General features: G+C 44.6%; 1 protein-coding gene and 1 non-coding gene across 2 annotated transcripts in view; both read left to right on the forward strand.

The window, feature by feature from the left end:
* TRIM28 (tripartite motif containing 28) overlaps positions 1 to 17,072 on the forward strand; it is a 52,730-nt gene that overhangs the window by 6,486 nt on the left and 29,172 nt on the right. The window lies entirely within an intron of this gene.
* LOC120987513 lies at positions 15,117 to 15,257 on the forward strand. Its single transcript, XR_005776109.1, has one exon. It is a non-coding gene; the product is annotated as a small nucleolar RNA SNORD94 (small nucleolar RNA).

Consider the following 17,072-nt stretch of genomic DNA (forward strand, 5'->3'; position numbering starts at 1 on the left):
ATTTGCACTGTCTGATTATAAAACATCCAGTGTGTGTATCCTACGTATCCCGACCCCCAGATAGACTTGGCAGCAGTTTAGCACGGTCAAAACTGACAGACTCCAAAAGATTACCTCAAAATAGGTGTAAATAATAGGTGGGGAGATAAAACGTAACCTTTACTGTTAATACTAAAAATGCATGCTGCACCAAAATATGACAAACGCAAATAGGTATAAAGACTTGTCTGATCAAGATACTATGGAACGTTCTTACCAGTCCTATAGTGCATCTGCAAGGTGGGTCCAATGGGCAGGGGAATGGTCCCAAGTGGAGGAAGAGTCCTGGTATCTTGTCAGCTGCTGTATTAGACAGGCTTCGGGATAGAACTATCCCTATGAAGTCCCTCAGTGCAGGGGCTAGGAATGCTCTACATGTCCATACAGAGCACTCTCCTCAAAAGGGGTGACCCCGTCCGGATACCTGACCCTAAACCCGGGCAATATTCTTAGTGTAAACCCTAATGCAGTAGTCCCGACGTGCCACGTTTCGTCTGATAACTCATCAGGGGAGGCTTTAGAATTAAGGTATATAGCCACCTACTAATATCCAAAAATGAAAAAACAAACAGGTGGGGAGGGGAATAAAGGGAAAGGACTCGGTCCTCTGATGTCATCATCAACTCGGACACTGCAGCCAGTCGGTTGTTGCAGTGATGACCTGCTTCCCTTGCATCATGTGAACTGGTCACATGACAAAAGGGGGCAAGGTCACCGCTGCGGCCAGGTGGCGGGTCAGAGGCTGAGGAGCAGGTAAGTGTTACCAGTGGGGTATCTCAGGGATCTGTTCTGGGACCCATATTGTTTAATATCTTTATCAGCGAAATTGCAGAAGGCCTCGATGGTAAGGTGTGTCTTTTTGCTGATGACACAAAGATTTGTAACAGGGTTGATGTTCCTGGAGGGATACACCAAATGGAAAAGGATTTGGGAAAACTAGAGGAATGGTCAAAAATATGGCAACTAAAACTTAATGTTGACAAGTGCAAGATAATGCACCTGGGACATAAAAACCCAAGAGCAGAATATAAAATCAGTGATACAGTCCTAACCTCAGTATCTGAGGAAAGGGATTTAGGGATCATTATTTCAGAAGACTTAAAGGTAGGCAGACAATGTCATAGAGCAGCAGGAAATGCTAGCAGAATGCTTGGGTGTATAGGGAGAGGCATTACCAGTAGAAAGAGGGAGGTGCTCATGCCGCTCTACAGAGCACTAGTGAGACCTCATTTGGAGTATTGTGCGCAGTACTGGAGACCATATCTCCAGAAGGATATTGATACTTTGGAGAGAGTTCAGAGAAGAGCTACTAAACTAGTACATGGATTGCAGGATAAAACTTACCAGGAAAGATTAAAGGACCTTAACATGTATAGCTTGGAAGAAAGACGAGACAGAGGGGATATGATAGAAACTTTTAAATACAGAAAGGGAATCAACAAGGTAAAAGAGGAGAGAATATTTAAAAGAAGAAAAACTGCTACAAGAGGACATAGTTTTAAATTAGAGGGGCAAAGGTTTAAAAGTAATATCAGGAAGTATTACTTTACTGAGAGAGTAGTGGATGCATGGAATAGCCTTCCTGCAGAAGTGGTAGCTGCAAATACAGTGAAGGGGTTTAAGCATGCATGGGATAGGCATAAGGCCATCCTTCATATAAGATAGGGCCAGGGGCTATTCATAGTATTTAGTATATTGGGCAGACTAGATGGGCCAAATGGTTCTTATCTGCCGACACATTCTATGTTTCTATGTTCCCTAAAAAAGGTTAGAAAGACAACCCCTTTAATACTTAGAGGTTGGTGCACTTCTACAAACTGTGATTCCACCCAAAACTGACCTGTGTTGCATCCTGGAAAGTTGACTTGTACAGTAAATGCTGTGACAAAAGGCCATTACTGACCTGGGAAGTGCTGCATCGGTGGTCCTGCAGGTATGCTGTCCATCTGGGTGTGACTGCTGCAGGAAGTTGTCTAGCAGTCTGTGACTACAGTAACAATATGCTGGACCTATAATTGATGACTGCTATAAAATTAATCGGCTAAACAGTGAGTGGTCCACCCCCAATTTTGAAGGTCTTGTAACACTCTGCAGCTCTACTATTGTCAGCATTGCTAAACGCTCTATTCTTGTGGTTTACTATTAGGCCGAGTTCACATCACCACTTATTTTTCCATTCTTTTGATCCATTAGAAGAGTAATAAAGAAAAAAACAGATCCCGTATTTTAAGTCTCATTTATTCACTTTTTGGCATCTGTTTTAGCTATTTCCACCTGTGATCCACGTCTAAAATAATGGATCTTAGATGGAAATGAGTGTAAAAGGTGCTTGAAATACAGGGTCCGTGTTTTTTTTTTTTCTCTTCTCATGGATCAAAAGAATGGAAAAATAACGGTGATTTGAACGTGGCCTTAGTGACCAGCTTTTAGTTTCTCCTTTGCGGTAGTACTGCCTCATGATGCTTCAGTGTGAATCTGATTATGAACAACTTTCCATAAGTCATGCAAGCAAAGGTAAGACAATTGTGTATATCAGAAAAAATCCACTCCCTGCCTCTTAAAGTGTAAGGGGCCATTCACACGTCCGCAGAATGGGTCCGTATCTGTTCCGCAATTTGCAGAATAGGTGCAGACCCATTCATTCTCTTCCACGGCCCCTGAAAAAAAAAAATGTCCTATTGTCCGCAATTGCGGACAAGAATAGGCAGTTCTATGGGGGTGCCGGCCGTATTGCATATCTGCAATACACTACGGACGTGTGAATGGACCCTTACTGTCATGTTTTCATCAAAAAATCTATTTTAGCATATGTTACTGCTGCAGCAGCATTATGCATAAAGCAATATTTAGTTTCTTCACATAACACTGTTTTCCTTGAAGTTTTTCTCAGTTACGGCTTTTTAAACATTTACAATATGAGAACCTTCTCAAGATGGCTCTGCCAGTTCTGAGGCCAAAACTGATTTCCCATACACACTTGCTGTAGCCAGCAGCTTCCTGCCAGCCAATCGGATTGGATTACTGAGACGCCTCCTCACTCTGAAGCCTAATGCAGGCATGCAGTGTGTAGGACGCCCCTCTGTCTTAGCTGGACAGAGACAAGTCATAGCAACTGTCTTTTAAAGGGATTCTGTCATCTCGTATAACACAAATTCAGATTTTAAACCAGTCATGCTCCACAGCTTACCTTGAATCGGCTGTGCTGTTTTTTATTGTAATCCGTCCAGCAGTTTTGCAGAAAAACGACTTTTATAAAACCCTGACGGTGCCCAGAGGGGTTATGTTCCCCTGTGTGCCCAGTAACGCCCCTCTTACAGTGCCCAAAACGCCTTCCTCCAGAATCCCTAACCGCCCACAGCGTCTCATCCCTCCCAGACACCGAGCGAAGTCTCACGCAGACTCAGTACCCACTGAGGGCTGCGCCAGTGCGATTTGCTGGAGACTGAGGGCAGGAGCTTCATCGTCGTCACTGGACATGCGCCGAGCCCAGTGACGTCCGATGCTCGCACGAGACTTCGCTCAGCGTCGGGGAGGGAGAGGGATGAGACGCTGTGGGCGGTTAGGGATTCTGGAGGAAGGTGTTTTGGGCACTGTAAGAGGGGCGTTACTGGGCACACAAAGGGGAACATAACGCCCCTCTGGGCACCTTCAGGGTTTTATAAAAGTTGTTTTTCTGCAAAACTGCTGGACGGATTACAATAAACAGCACAGCCGATTCAAGGTAAGCTGTGGAGCATGACTGGTTTGAAATCTGAATTTGTTATACGAGGTGACAGAATCCCTTTAAGGGACAGGGGACATTAATAAAAGCTGGTATTATAAGGTAATTACAGATCTTTTGACAATTATTGACAGACTAACTCGGGTATACATGCCTAGCTCAAACAAATTGGCAAATAAAAAAAACTGTCCTGTTATCTATGGTATACTTCAGATCCATATCATGAGTTGGGGTGAGGTAGGTCAGTTTCGTTTCTGATAGCCGATCACAAGAATTAGGCAAATTTATTTGCTGTATTTGTGGGGGGGGGGGGGGCTGGTAAACGGCACTATTTAGGGCCGTCCTCGGGCCCTACGAGACGTCAGCATGCCGGCTCATGGTGAATTTATTGACCAAATCAGTTTACTTAACCCCCTTAAGGACTCAGCCCTATTTCACCTTAAAGACTTGGCCATTCTTTGCAAATCTGACCAGTGTCACTAAGTGCTGATGCCTTAAAACGCTTTGACTTATCCAGGCCATTCTGAGACTGTTTTTTTTTGTCACATATTGTACTTCATGACACTGGTAAAATGAAGTCAAATTTTTTTTTATTTATAAAAAAAATACCAAATTTACCAAAAATTTGTAAAACATTGCAGATTTCCAAGTTTCAATTTCTCTACTTCTATAATACATAGTAATACCTCCAAAAATAGTTATTACTTTACATTCCCCATATATCTACTTCATGTTTGGATCATTTTGGGAATGACATTTTATTTTTTGAGGATGTTACAAGGCTTAGAAGTTTAGAAGCAAATCTTAATTTTAAACACAATTTTTAGGGACCAGTTTAGTCTGAAGTCACTTTGTGATGCTTACATAATAGAAACCTCCCAAAAATGACCCCATTCTATAAACACCCCTCAAGGTATTCAAAACTGATTTTACAAACTTTAACCCTTTAGGTGTTCCACAAGAATTAATGGAAAATAGAGATACAATTTCAAAATTTCACTTTTTGGCAGATTTTCCAATTTATTTTTTTTAGTTACAAAGCAAGGGTTAACAGCCATACCAAACTCAATATTTATATCCCTGATTCTGTAGTTTACAGAAACACCCTATATGTAGTCGTAAACCGCTGTACGGGCGCAGAAGCAAAGGAATACGGTTTTTGGAAGGCAGGTTTTGCTGGACTGGTTTTTTTGACACCATGTCCCATTTGAAGCCCCCTTGATGCACCCTAGAGTAGAAACTCCAAAAAAGTGACCCCATTTTAGAAACTACGGGATGGGGTGGCAGTATTGTTGGTACTAGTTTAGGGTACATATGATTTTTGGTTGCTCTATATTACACTTTTTGTGAGGCAAGGTAACAAGAAATAGCTGTTTTTGGCACCGGTTTTATTTTTTGTTCATGTGATATTTTTATAGACCAGGATTTAGCACAGTTTTTCAAAAAAAAATTTATGGTGTTCATCTTGGGTTAAGTCATGTGATATTTTTATAGAGCCGGTTGATACGGACACGGCGATACCTAAAATGTATACTCATCCCCCCCCCCCCCCTATTTACCAATTTTTTTTTTTTTTTACTTTGGGGGAAAAGGCTGTTTGTTTTTACTTGACTTTAAATTTTTTGGGGGGAAAACGTTATTTTGAAAACTTTTTTTTTTTTCACTTTTTTTTTTTTGTCCCACTTTGGGACTTGAACTTTTGGGGGTCTAAGATGGGTGGTCTCGTAGGGTGTCTTGCATTGTAATCTGCTGCAATGACCCGGTTACTGTGTTCATCAGACATCAACACAATTTCTATCCGCTCCTCACGTGTTAACCTCGTCGACATGTCAATGGCTGTAAACAAAGAAGCTTGTAAATAACTCATGAAAGGATAAAGTTGCGTTAAAACCAAGCACACCATTGTTTTTCTTGTGAAATTCCCAATAAGTTTCCCTCTTCCTATTGAAAAAACAAGTTGGATTCAAAATGGCCGCCACGGTCACCAACCTTCTTGAAAAGTTTCCCCCCTCACATACTAATGTGCCACAAACAGAAGTTAATATCACCAACCATTCCCATTTTATTAAGGTGTATCCATATAAATTGCCCACCCTGTACTTCTCACGCTTTAGGGCTCTTTCACACTTGCGTTGTTCTGTTCCAGCATAGAGTTCCGTCGTCGGGGCTCTATGCTGGAAGAATCCTGATCAGTTTTATCCTAATGCATTCTGAATGGAGAGAAATCCGTTCAGGATGTCTTCAGTTCCAGACAGGAACGTTTTTTGGCTGGAGAAAATACCGCAGCATGCTGCGCTTTTTGCTCCGGCCAAAAATCCTGAACACTTGCCGCAAGGCCGGATCCGGAATTAATGCCCATTGAAAGGCATTAATCCGGATCCAGCCTTAAAGAGGACCTTTCACCGATTTTGACCCTATGAACTAAGTATACAGCCATGTGGAGCGGCGCCCGGGGATCTCTCTGCACTTACTATTATCCCCGGGCGCCGCTCCGTTCTCCTGCTATGCCCTCCGGTATCTCCGTTCCCTAAGTTATGGTAGGCGGAGTCTGCCCTAACGCTGGCCAATCGCATTGCAGAGCTCACAGCCTGGGAGAAAATAACCTCCCAGGCTGTGAGCTCTGCGCTGCGATTGGCCAGCGCTAGGGCAGAGTCCGCCTACCATAACTTAGGGACTGGTATCTCCGCCTACTATAACTTAGTGAGCGGAGATACCGGAGGGCATAGCGGCAGAACGGAGCGGCGCCCGGGGATAATAGTAAGTGCAGTGAGATCCCCGGGCGCCGCTCCACATGTCTGTATAGTTAGTTCATAGGGTCAAAATCGGTGAAAGGTCCTCTTTAAGCTAAACGTCGTTTCGGCGCATTGCCGGATCCGACGTTTAGCTTTTTCTGAATGGTTACCATGGCTACCAGGACGCTAAAGTCCTGGCAGCCATGGTAAAGTGTAGTGGGGAGCAGTATACTTACCGTCCGTGCGGCTCCCCGGGCGCTCCACAGTGACGTCAGGGCGCCCCACGCTCATGGATGTCGTGTCGCATGGATCACGTCATTCTGGAGCGCCCCGGGAGCCGCACGGACTGTAAGTATACTGCTCCCCCGCTCCCCACTACTACTATGCCGGCCAGGACTTTAATAGCGTCCTGGGTGCCATAGTAACACTGAACGCATTTTGAAGACGGATCCGTCTTCAAATGCTTTCAGTTCACTTGCGTTTTTCCGGATCCGGCGTGTAATTCCGGTAAATGGAGTACACGCCGGATCCGTACAACGCAAGTGTGAAAGAGCCCTTAGGGCCCCTAAAATACCAGGGCAGTATAAATACCCCACAAGTGACCCCATTTTGGAAAGACACCCCAAGGTATTCCGTGAGGGGCATAGCGAGTTCCTAGAATATTTTTTTTAATTTTTTTTGGCACAAGTTAGCAGAAAACGATTTTTATTTTTTTTCTCTTACAAAGTCACATTCCACTAACTTGTGACAAAAAATAAAATTTTACATGAACTCGCCATGCCCCTCATGAAATACCTTGGGGTGTCTTTCCAAAATGGGGTCACATGTGGGGTATTTATACTGCCCTGGCATTTTAAGGGCCCTAAAACGTGAGAAGTCTGGGATCCAAATATCTAAATTTTTACGCATTTGGATTCCGTGAGGGGTATGGTGAGTTCATGTGAGATTTTATTTTTTGTCACAAGTTAGTGGAATATGAGACTTTGTAAGAAAAAAAAAAAATCTATTTCCGCTAACTTGTGCCAAAAAAAAAAAAATCTATGAACTCGCCATGCCCCTCAAAAGTGATCTTTATAGCGCCGCAGCGATTTTAGTGTTTTTGCAGTGATCAGAACAAAAAATAATTCTGCGGTGGGGCAGACTCAACGCAAGTGTGCGCACAAGATCAGGCCTGATCGGGCGAACACTGCGTTTTTTTTGTAGAGCCTATGAACATGTCCTATTGTCCGCAATTGCGTATTTTCTGTATAGTTCTGGCAATGTGCGGATCCGCAAAACATACAGATGTCTGGAGCCTTACAGGGGGGTGATCAGGGAGTCTAATATGGGGTGATCAGGGGTTAATAAGGGGTTAAGTGACAGGGGGGGGTGTAGTGGTGTTTGTGCTACTTACAGAGCTGCCTGTGTCCTCTGGTGGTCGATCCAAGCAAAAGGGACCACCAGAGGACCAGGTAGCAGGTATATTAGACGCTGTTAACAAAACAGCGTCTAATATACCTTTTTTTGGAGTTAAAAAAATCGCATCTGCAGCCTGCCAGCGAATGATCGCCGCTGGCCGGCTGTAGATCCACTCGTTTACCTCCCGCTCCTGTGTGTGCGTTTACAGGAAGTCTCGCGAGAGGACGCGCCGATGCGTCCAGGAGGAATAACCCGCCTGCAGGACGCAATCCTGCGTTAGGCGGTCGGGAGGTGGTTAAGGACTCAGGATGTACCGGTACGCCATGTTTGCAAAGTCCTTAAGGGGTTAAGACTACTTTTCAGCATCACTGAGGGGTCAGGTTACAGGTGCCCTGTCTATAGTAACCTCTAGAAAGAGCATGCAGTATTGGGGGACTAGCTGCTATGTTGTCTCATAGGCAGCACAAAGGAAGAGTCGCTGGATCCCTATTTCTGTGGTGTAGAAGTGAAAACGGAATATACAGCCGTGCTGTGAATCCAGCGGTGAATGAGAAATTACTGGAACAGCAGCACTCTGTGCCTGTAGAGCTGCTTCTCCTCTCCATAGAGGTTTATGGGCAGCATGGAAGCTGAAAAGCAGCTTTCTCTCGGGAGACTATTTAAGTGAAATCAGAGAAGAGCTTGATCAGTGGAGAAAGGGGCGTCATTTCTAAGGCCTCATGCACATGACTTTGCCTTATGTGACATTGCTATATCGGAGGTACACTTTAACCACCTCAGCCCCCAGTGCTTAAACACCCTGAAAGACCAGGCCACTTTTTACTCTTCTGACCTACACTACTTTCACCGTTTATTGCTCAGTCATGCAACTTACCACCCAAATGAATTTTACCTCCTTTTCTTCTCACTAATAGAGCTTTCATTTGGTGGTATTTCATTGCTGCTGACATTTTTACTTTTTTTGTTATTAATCGAAATTTAACGATTTTTTTGCAAAAAAATGACATTTTTCACTTTCAGTTGTAAAATTTTGCAAAAAAAACGACATCCATATATAAATTTTGCTCTAAATTTATTGTTCTACATGTCTTTGATAAAAAAAAATGTTTGGGTAAAAAAAAAATAATTTGGGTAAAAGTTATAGCGTTTACAAACTATGGTACAAAAATGTGAATTTCCGCTTTTTGAAGCAGCTCTGACTTTCTGAGCACCTGTCATGTTTCCTGAGGTTCTACAATGCCCAGACAGTACAAACACCCCACAAATGACCCCATTTCGGAAAGTACACACCCTAAGGTATTCGCTGATGGGCATAGTGAGTTCATAGAACTTTTTATTTTTTGTCACAAGTTAGCGGAAAATGATGATTTTTTTTCTTTTTTTTTTTCTTACAAAGTCTCATATTCCACTAACTTGTGACAAAAAATAAAAACTTCTATGAACTCACTATGCCCATCACGAAATACCTTGGGGTCTCTTCTTTCCAAAATGGGGTCACTTGTGGGGTGGTTATACTGCCCTGGCATTCTAGGGGCCCAAATGTGTGGTAAGGAGTTTGAAATCAAATTCTGTAAAAAATGACCTGTGAAATCCGAAAGGTGCTCTTTGGAATATGGGCCCCTTTGCCCACCTAGGCTGCAAAAAAGTGTCACACATGTGGTATCGCCGTATTCAGGAGAAGTTTAAGAATGTGTTTTGGGGTGTCTTTTTACATATACCCATGCTGGGTGAGATAAATATCTTGGTCAAATGCCAACTTTGTATAAAAAAATGGTAAAAGTTGTCTTTTGCCAAGATATTTCTCTCACCCAGCATGGGTATATGTAAAATGACACCCCAAAACACATTCCCCAACTTCTCCTGAGTACGGAGATACCAGATGTGTGACACTTTTTTGCAGCCTAGGTAGGCAATGGGGCCCATATTCCAAAGAGCACCTTTCGGATTTCACAGGTCAATTTTTACAGAATTTGATTTCAAACTCCTTACCACACATTTGGGCCCCTAGAATGCCAGGGCAGTATAACTACCCCACAAGTGACCCCATTTTGGAAAGAGACCCCAAGGTATTCGCTGATGGGCATAGTGAGTTCATGGAAGTTTTTATTTTTTGTCACAAGTTAGTGAAATATGAGACTTTGTATGAGAAAAAAAAAAAAAAAAAATCGGCATTTTCCACTAAGGCCTCTTTCACACTTGCGTTGTCCGGATCCGGCGTGTACTCCACTTGCCGGAATTACACTCCGGATCCGGAAAAACGCAAGTGTACTGAAAGCATTTGAAGACGGAACCGTCTTCCAAATGCTTTCAGTGTTACTATGGCACCCAGGACGCTATTAAAGTCCTGGTTGCCATAGTAGGAGCGGGGGAGCGGTATACTTACAGTCCGTGCGGCTCCCGGGGCGCTCCAGAATGACGTCAGAGCGCCCCATGCGCATGGATGACGTGATCCATGCGATCACGTGATCCATGCGCTTGGGGCGCCCTGACGTCACTCTGGAGCGCCCGGGGAGCCGCACGGACGGTAAGTATACTGCTCCCCCGCTACACTTACCATGGCTGTCAGGACTTTAGCGTCCCGGCAGCCATGGTAACCACTCTGAAAAAGCTAAATGTCGGCTCCGGCAATGCGCCGAAATGACGTTTAGCTTAAGGCCGGATCCGGATCAATGCCTTCCAATGGGCATTAATTCCGGATCCGGCCTTGCGGCAAGTGTTCCGGATTTTTGGCCGGAGCAAAAAGCGCAGCATGCTGCGGTATTTTCTCCGGCCAACAAACGTTCCGTACCGGAACTGAAGACATCCTGATGCATCCTGAACGGATTACTCTCCATTCAGAATGCATTAGGATAATCCTGATCAGGATTCTTCCGGCATAGAGCCCCGACGACGGAACTCTATGCCGGAAGACAATAACGCAGGTGTGAAAGAGCCCTAACTTGTGACAAAAAATAAAAAATTCTAGGAACTCGCCATGCCCCTCACGGAATACCTTGGGGTGTCTTCTTTCCAAAATGGGGTCACTTGTGGGGTAGTTATACTGCCCTGGCATTTTCCAGGGGCCCTAATGTGTGTCAAGTAGGTAAATGACCTGTGAAATCCTAAAGGTGCTCTTTGGAATATGGGCCCCTTTGCCCACCTAGGCTGCAAAAAAGTGTCACACATGTGGTATCGCCGTATTCAGGAGAAGTTGGGGAATGTGTTTTGGGGTGTCATTTTACATATACCCTTGCTGGGTGAGAGAAATATCTTGGCAAAAGACAACTTTTCCCATTTTTTTATACAAAGTTGGCATTTGACCATGATATTTCTCTCACCCAGCATGGGTATATGTAAAATGACACCCCAAAACACATTCCCCAACTTCTCCTGAGTACGGCGATACCAGATGTGTGACACTTTTTTGCAGCCTAGATGCGCAAAGGTGCCCAAATTCCTTTTAGGAGGGCATTTTTAGACATTTGGATACCAGACTTCTCACGCTTTGGGGCCCCTAGAATGCCAGGGCAGTATAAATACCCCACATGTGACCCCATTTTGGAAAGAAGACACCCCAAGGTATTCAATGAGGGGCATGGCGAGTTCATAGAAATTTTTTTTTTTTGGCACAAGTTAGCGGAAATTGATATTTTTAATTTTTTTCTCACAAAGTCTCCCGTTCCGCTAACTTGGGACAAAAATTTCAATCTTTCATGGACTCAATATGCCCCTCACGGAATACCTGGGGGTGTCTTCTTTCCGAAATGGGGTCACATGTGGGGTATTTATACTGCCCTGGCATTCTAGGGGCCCTAAAGCGTGAGAAGAAGTCTGGAATATAAATGTCTAAAAATTTTTACGCATTTGGATTCCGTGAGGGGTATGGTGAGTTCATGTGAGATTTTATTTTTTGACACAAGTTAGTGGAATATGAGACTTTGTAAGAAAAAAAAATAATTCCGCTAACTTGGGCCAAAAAAATGTCTGAATGGAGCCTTACAGAGGGTGATCAATGACAGGGGGGGTGATCAATGACAGGGGGGTGATCAGGGAGTCTATATGGGGTGATCACCACAGTCATTGATCATGCCCCTGTAAGGCTTCATTCAGACGTCCGGATGCGTTTTGCGGATCCGATCCATCTATCAGTGCATCCGTAAAAATCATGCGGACATCTGAATGGAGCTTTACAGGGGGTTGATCAATGACAGGGGGGTGATCAATGACAGGGGGGTGATGAGGGAGTCTATATGGGGTGATCAGGGGCTAATAAGTGACGGGGGGGGGGGGGGGTGTAGTGTAGTGGTGCTTGGTGGTACTTTACTGAGCTACCTGTGTCCTCTGGTGGTCGATCCAAACAAAGGGGACCACCAGAGGACCAGGTAGCAGGTATATTAGACGCTGTTATCAAAACAGCGTCTAATATACCTGTTAGGGGTTAAAAAACACATCTCCAGCCTGCCAGCGAACGATCGCCGCTGGCAGGCTGGAGATCAACTCTCTTACCGTCCGTTCCTGTGAGCGCGCGCGCCTTCACAGGAAATCTCGCGTCTCGCGAGAGGACGCGCCGGCGCGTCCAGGAGGAATGAATCAACCACCTCCAGGACGCGTCTGTGCGTACAGCGGTCCGGAGGTGGTTAAAGGGGTAGTCTCAGAATGACATGTTATCACCTAACCAAAATATAGGTGGCTGTCTGGTGGGACCGCCACACAAGACGGGGAGCCTACATTAGCGTAGTTTGAGTGGAGCTCGACCGCTGCTCCATTTAAATGGAATGTTTTTTTCACTGGCCACTTAGCCTAATAGGTGCTACTTCTTGGTCTGGACAGATCGCTTTACTGCAGTTATCGATCTATACACAGGAGATATCATTACAGGCAGGATTAGAATGACAGATAAGACAGGATCCACCATTCACAATAGGGGATTGTTAGAGCCTATCTAGTCTTTTCTTGTACAATGACCTCTGCACAGAGCATGCATAGAGAAAACTCCCATAGAAGTCAGAGGTCCCCTCCTGACCATTGTTTGTGGCCCATGGGGCTACCGTAAAGCTATTTTTTTTTACAATGCCTAGTTTGCTGTTAAGAACAGTTTAGGCTACTTTCACACTGGTGTTTCTGGGTCCGCTTGTGAGATCCGTTTCAGGGCTCTCACAAGCGGCCCAAAACGGATCGGTTCAGCCCCAATGCATTCTAAATGGAAAAGGATCCGTTCAGAATGCATCAGTTTGGCTGCGTTTGGTCTCCGTAGCGTTTTTTAGACGTTCTGACGATGCGGAGCCAAACAGATCTGTCCTGACTTAAAATGTAAGTCAATGGGGACTGATCTGTTTTTCACTGACACAATATGGTGCAATTGAAAACTGATCCGTCCTCCATTGACTTTTTTAATGTAAGTCAAGACAGATCCGTTTTGACTTGGACTTTATTTATATTTTTTTAAGAATAATGCAGACTGATCAGTTATGAACGCATACAAGCGTTTGCATTATTGGTGCGGATCAGTCTGCGCAGATTAAACTTTTTTTATTTTATTTTTTATTTATTAACTATTAGCCTCCTTAAGGGCTAGAACCCTTGTCATATTCACACTAATAGAGCTCTATTAGGGTGAATAGGACTTTACACTCTCCCTGCTGCCCTGTACCTTTGTGCACACAACAGCAGGGAGCTGACCATGGCAGCCAGCCTATCATGTGCCTCTCCCTCTATCAGCCCCCCTCCCTCCCCAGTATTAATCATTGATGGCAGTGGCCCCATCATTGGTGGCAGTGGGCAGTTCCGATCGGAGTCCCAGCAGTGTAATGCTGGGGCTCCGATCGGTTACCATGGCAGCCAGGATGCTACTGAAGTCCTGGCTGCGATGGTATGTTAGTGAGCAGCATTATACTCACGTGCGCCGTGGCCGCCAGACGCTCCTTCTGTCTGTGCGGCTCATTGCTAATGCTATAAGCATAAGCAATGAGCCGCACAGACAGAAGGAGCGTCTGGCGGCCACGGCGCACGTGAGTATAATGCTGCTCACTAACATACCATGGCAGCCAGGACTTCAGCGTGACTCCTGGCTGCCATGGTAACCGATCGGAGCCACAGCATTACACTGCTGGGACTCCGATCAGAACTGCCCACTGCCATCAATGCAGACAAACATTCCCGACCTCTGACAGGACGCTGTGATCTGCGCGATTAACTCCTCAACTGAAGGGTTAATAAGCAGATCACAGCGTGCAGTCATAGGGGCTGGGATATGGCCGGCACATTAGTATTCAGGCATTAAGTGGTGGCGCAGTGGCTACAGTCCCTCCCCTCCTCCTCTGTTCTCATTGGTGGTCAGCGGCAGCCGCGCACAGTGGGGAGGGAGGGACTCCTCTCCTTCTCCACTGTGCCGGCTAAGCCGAGAGCGCATCTTTGAAAACGGGCTGACAAATACCCAAGCGCCAGGACCAAATTCCAAATTTTTTAATTCTCAATACATACAGAAGGCGGGAGTTGAAATTTAAAAAAAGGCTCCTAAACCTGGAAAAGCCATTTAAGTGCCTGTTGACTAAATGTTTGTGTGGGCAGAGATGACAGCTGCCTTCCTTAGGGTGGGTTCTCTTCACGTTTTATGACTGACACATGTTAAACACGGCACACCACCTTCTTGTATCCTACAGTCCAGTAAAGAAAGTATACTTTTTTTTTTTTACAATGAAACTCTGTTGAACAGATGCCCCTGTATGCCATCAGTCTGAAGTTATTACGCAAAGTCGTAACTTTATCTCATCTGAGCCAATGCATTCTAATACTGTACAGAGCACTCGCTCTGTACGGTATTGGACCGAAGTTTTATGCGATTTGACTTCGAATGTTTCATCTGAAGTCTATTTGCTCATCCCTAAATAAAATGAAAATAAAAAGCAACTGCAGCTTTTAGTCATGACCTCATTCACCATAACTCATCGATCCGATATATCATAATGACGGCTATAGAATGGAGAAATAAAACCTTTTTATATTTTAATTGCATGTTGTGCTAATAAGTAAATAAAACGGGATAAGTTTTTCCTTTTTTTTTTCTGTAAAAAATAAAATAAATAGCGAACTTACAATGACAAATAACGGCCCACGTGCCACTACACTGATACAAAAACTTAAATAACGTAGCAGAAAAGATGCATTTACTTCAAAAGCAAAATGCTCCTGGTCATGAACTGGTTAATAGAGCACACTAGCTTGGGATGGTATATAATTATGGTACAGCAGTGGCAATGATGAATCGCGCAGGGGTACGGACCTCGGCTAAATCATGGGAGCCGAATGCAGCGCTGGGTATTCTGAGATGGCTGACGTGTGGTTGGCTGCTTAGAACTGGCCTGTATGAACTCGTCGCCCAACTGAGCCACATTGCTGTACCTGGGAGCCTCCAAATTTTGTCTGCAGCGGAACACATTTCCTTGACCATACGTGTTCCTATGGCTCATTAATTCAAGTGTTACACCTTGGGGCGGGGGGTTGTATCAAGCTCTTGTGGTTACCCAAGGTCATTCAGAATATTTTACAGAACAGCCATGGTCAGTAAAGGGTAAATGGGATCTGTACTTCTGGCTTTTGGTTGTAGTGGTACTCGTGGGGGCAGGGCTGTCACTTGTCTTAGAAAACTATCGTTTCCCTAGTGTGGACCTGTGTCCATGTAATGCAGCATGTTATAGAGCAGAAGGAGCTGAGCAGATTCCGCTAAGCCTGTACTTAGCAGTAGTTATTCAACCAGCTGGTTTTATTTTTAAACACTTAAGGCTGTGTTCACACCTGAGCGTAGTCGATGAGCGCATTTAATTGGCGGAAACAAGCAAACGCCCATTTTTAGGAGCGTTCCCGCTGAAGTCTATGGGCGGGAACGCGTGACAATACGCACCAAAGAAGCTCCTGTACTTCTTGGGGCGTAGGGCGTTTTACAGCGCGTTCGTACGCGCTGTAAAACGTTTAGGTGAGAACCATGCCCATAGGGAAACATTGTTTTTTGCCTGTGAGTTTTACAGCGCGTAGGAACGTGCTGTAAAACGCTCAGGTGTGAACCTAGCCTAAAGCAACACAGTAAAGCAGATCTTGTTTTACTGCCTTTTTTTTTTTTTTTTTTTTTTTTTTATTATAATTCCCAGTCTGGGGCATTCTTCATTATACCTCATGTAGGGGCTGGTATGGCCCGAAGCTAGTTGCTGTAACAGTTTAAAAATAAAGCCAACTGTTTTAACAAATAACACTACCATTTGTGAGATCCAGCATGGAACAGCCTGCTATAGCTCATGAACACTAGTGCGATTTGTGCCATCTTGAAGCTTCCGTGTACACACTTAGGGGTCATGACCATACAGTGCTCCAGACAAAAAAAATTACCAGGAGCCATTGGCTCCTAAACTAAAAAATTTAGGAGCCAAATTACATTTTTTAGTCTCCAAATTTAAAATGCATATAATAAAAAAAGACTTTGAGAAGATGAGACGCAGGTCACAGTAGTGAGCCAGCACTACATATAGGAGAAAACAGCACCACATACCTCTCACATCCAATATTTTAATAGTTCACACTTCTTGGGACGTGGCGATATGTAATATGTTTGTTCTTTTATTGTTTGTAAATTTTATATGTAAAACTGGGAAACTTTTTTAGTATTTTGGTGTGTTTTTTATTTAATAACCATTTCTTCCCTTAGGAACTAGAACCTGGATCTTTTCATCCTTTGTGCTATTCACCCTGACATTGCCCTGTGCTCTGTACACACAGCAGCAGGGAGCTGAACATAACAGCCAGGGCTTCAGTAGCGTCCTGGCTGCCATGGTAACGATCTGAGCTCCATCTGCCACTGCCACCAATAGAGGGGATGGGACCCTGTGGCCACCATATAACAATGAGGGGGGGGCTTGTGGCCAGTGATAAAGGGGGGGGGAGATTTGGGGGGGGGGGGGGGGGCACTGCACCACCAATGAATGTAATTAAAGAGGACCTTTCGTGGGTCCAAAGAATATGAACTTAGTAGCAGGCTGCATAGAGTGGCGCCCAGGGATCTAAGTGCACTTACTATTATTCCTGGGCGCCGCTCTGTTCGTCCACTGTGGCCCCCGGTATTTTCAACATTCAGAGCAAGGAGGAGACGCTGCTGTCAGGGAATAATATTAAGGCTGCGTTCACACGGGCGAGTATTCCGCGCGGGTGCAATGGGGTAG

This window comes from Bufo bufo, chromosome 1 (genome assembly GCF_905171765.1).
Source record: "Bufo bufo chromosome 1, aBufBuf1.1, whole genome shotgun sequence".
NCBI lineage: Eukaryota > Metazoa > Chordata > Amphibia > Anura > Bufonidae > Bufo > Bufo bufo.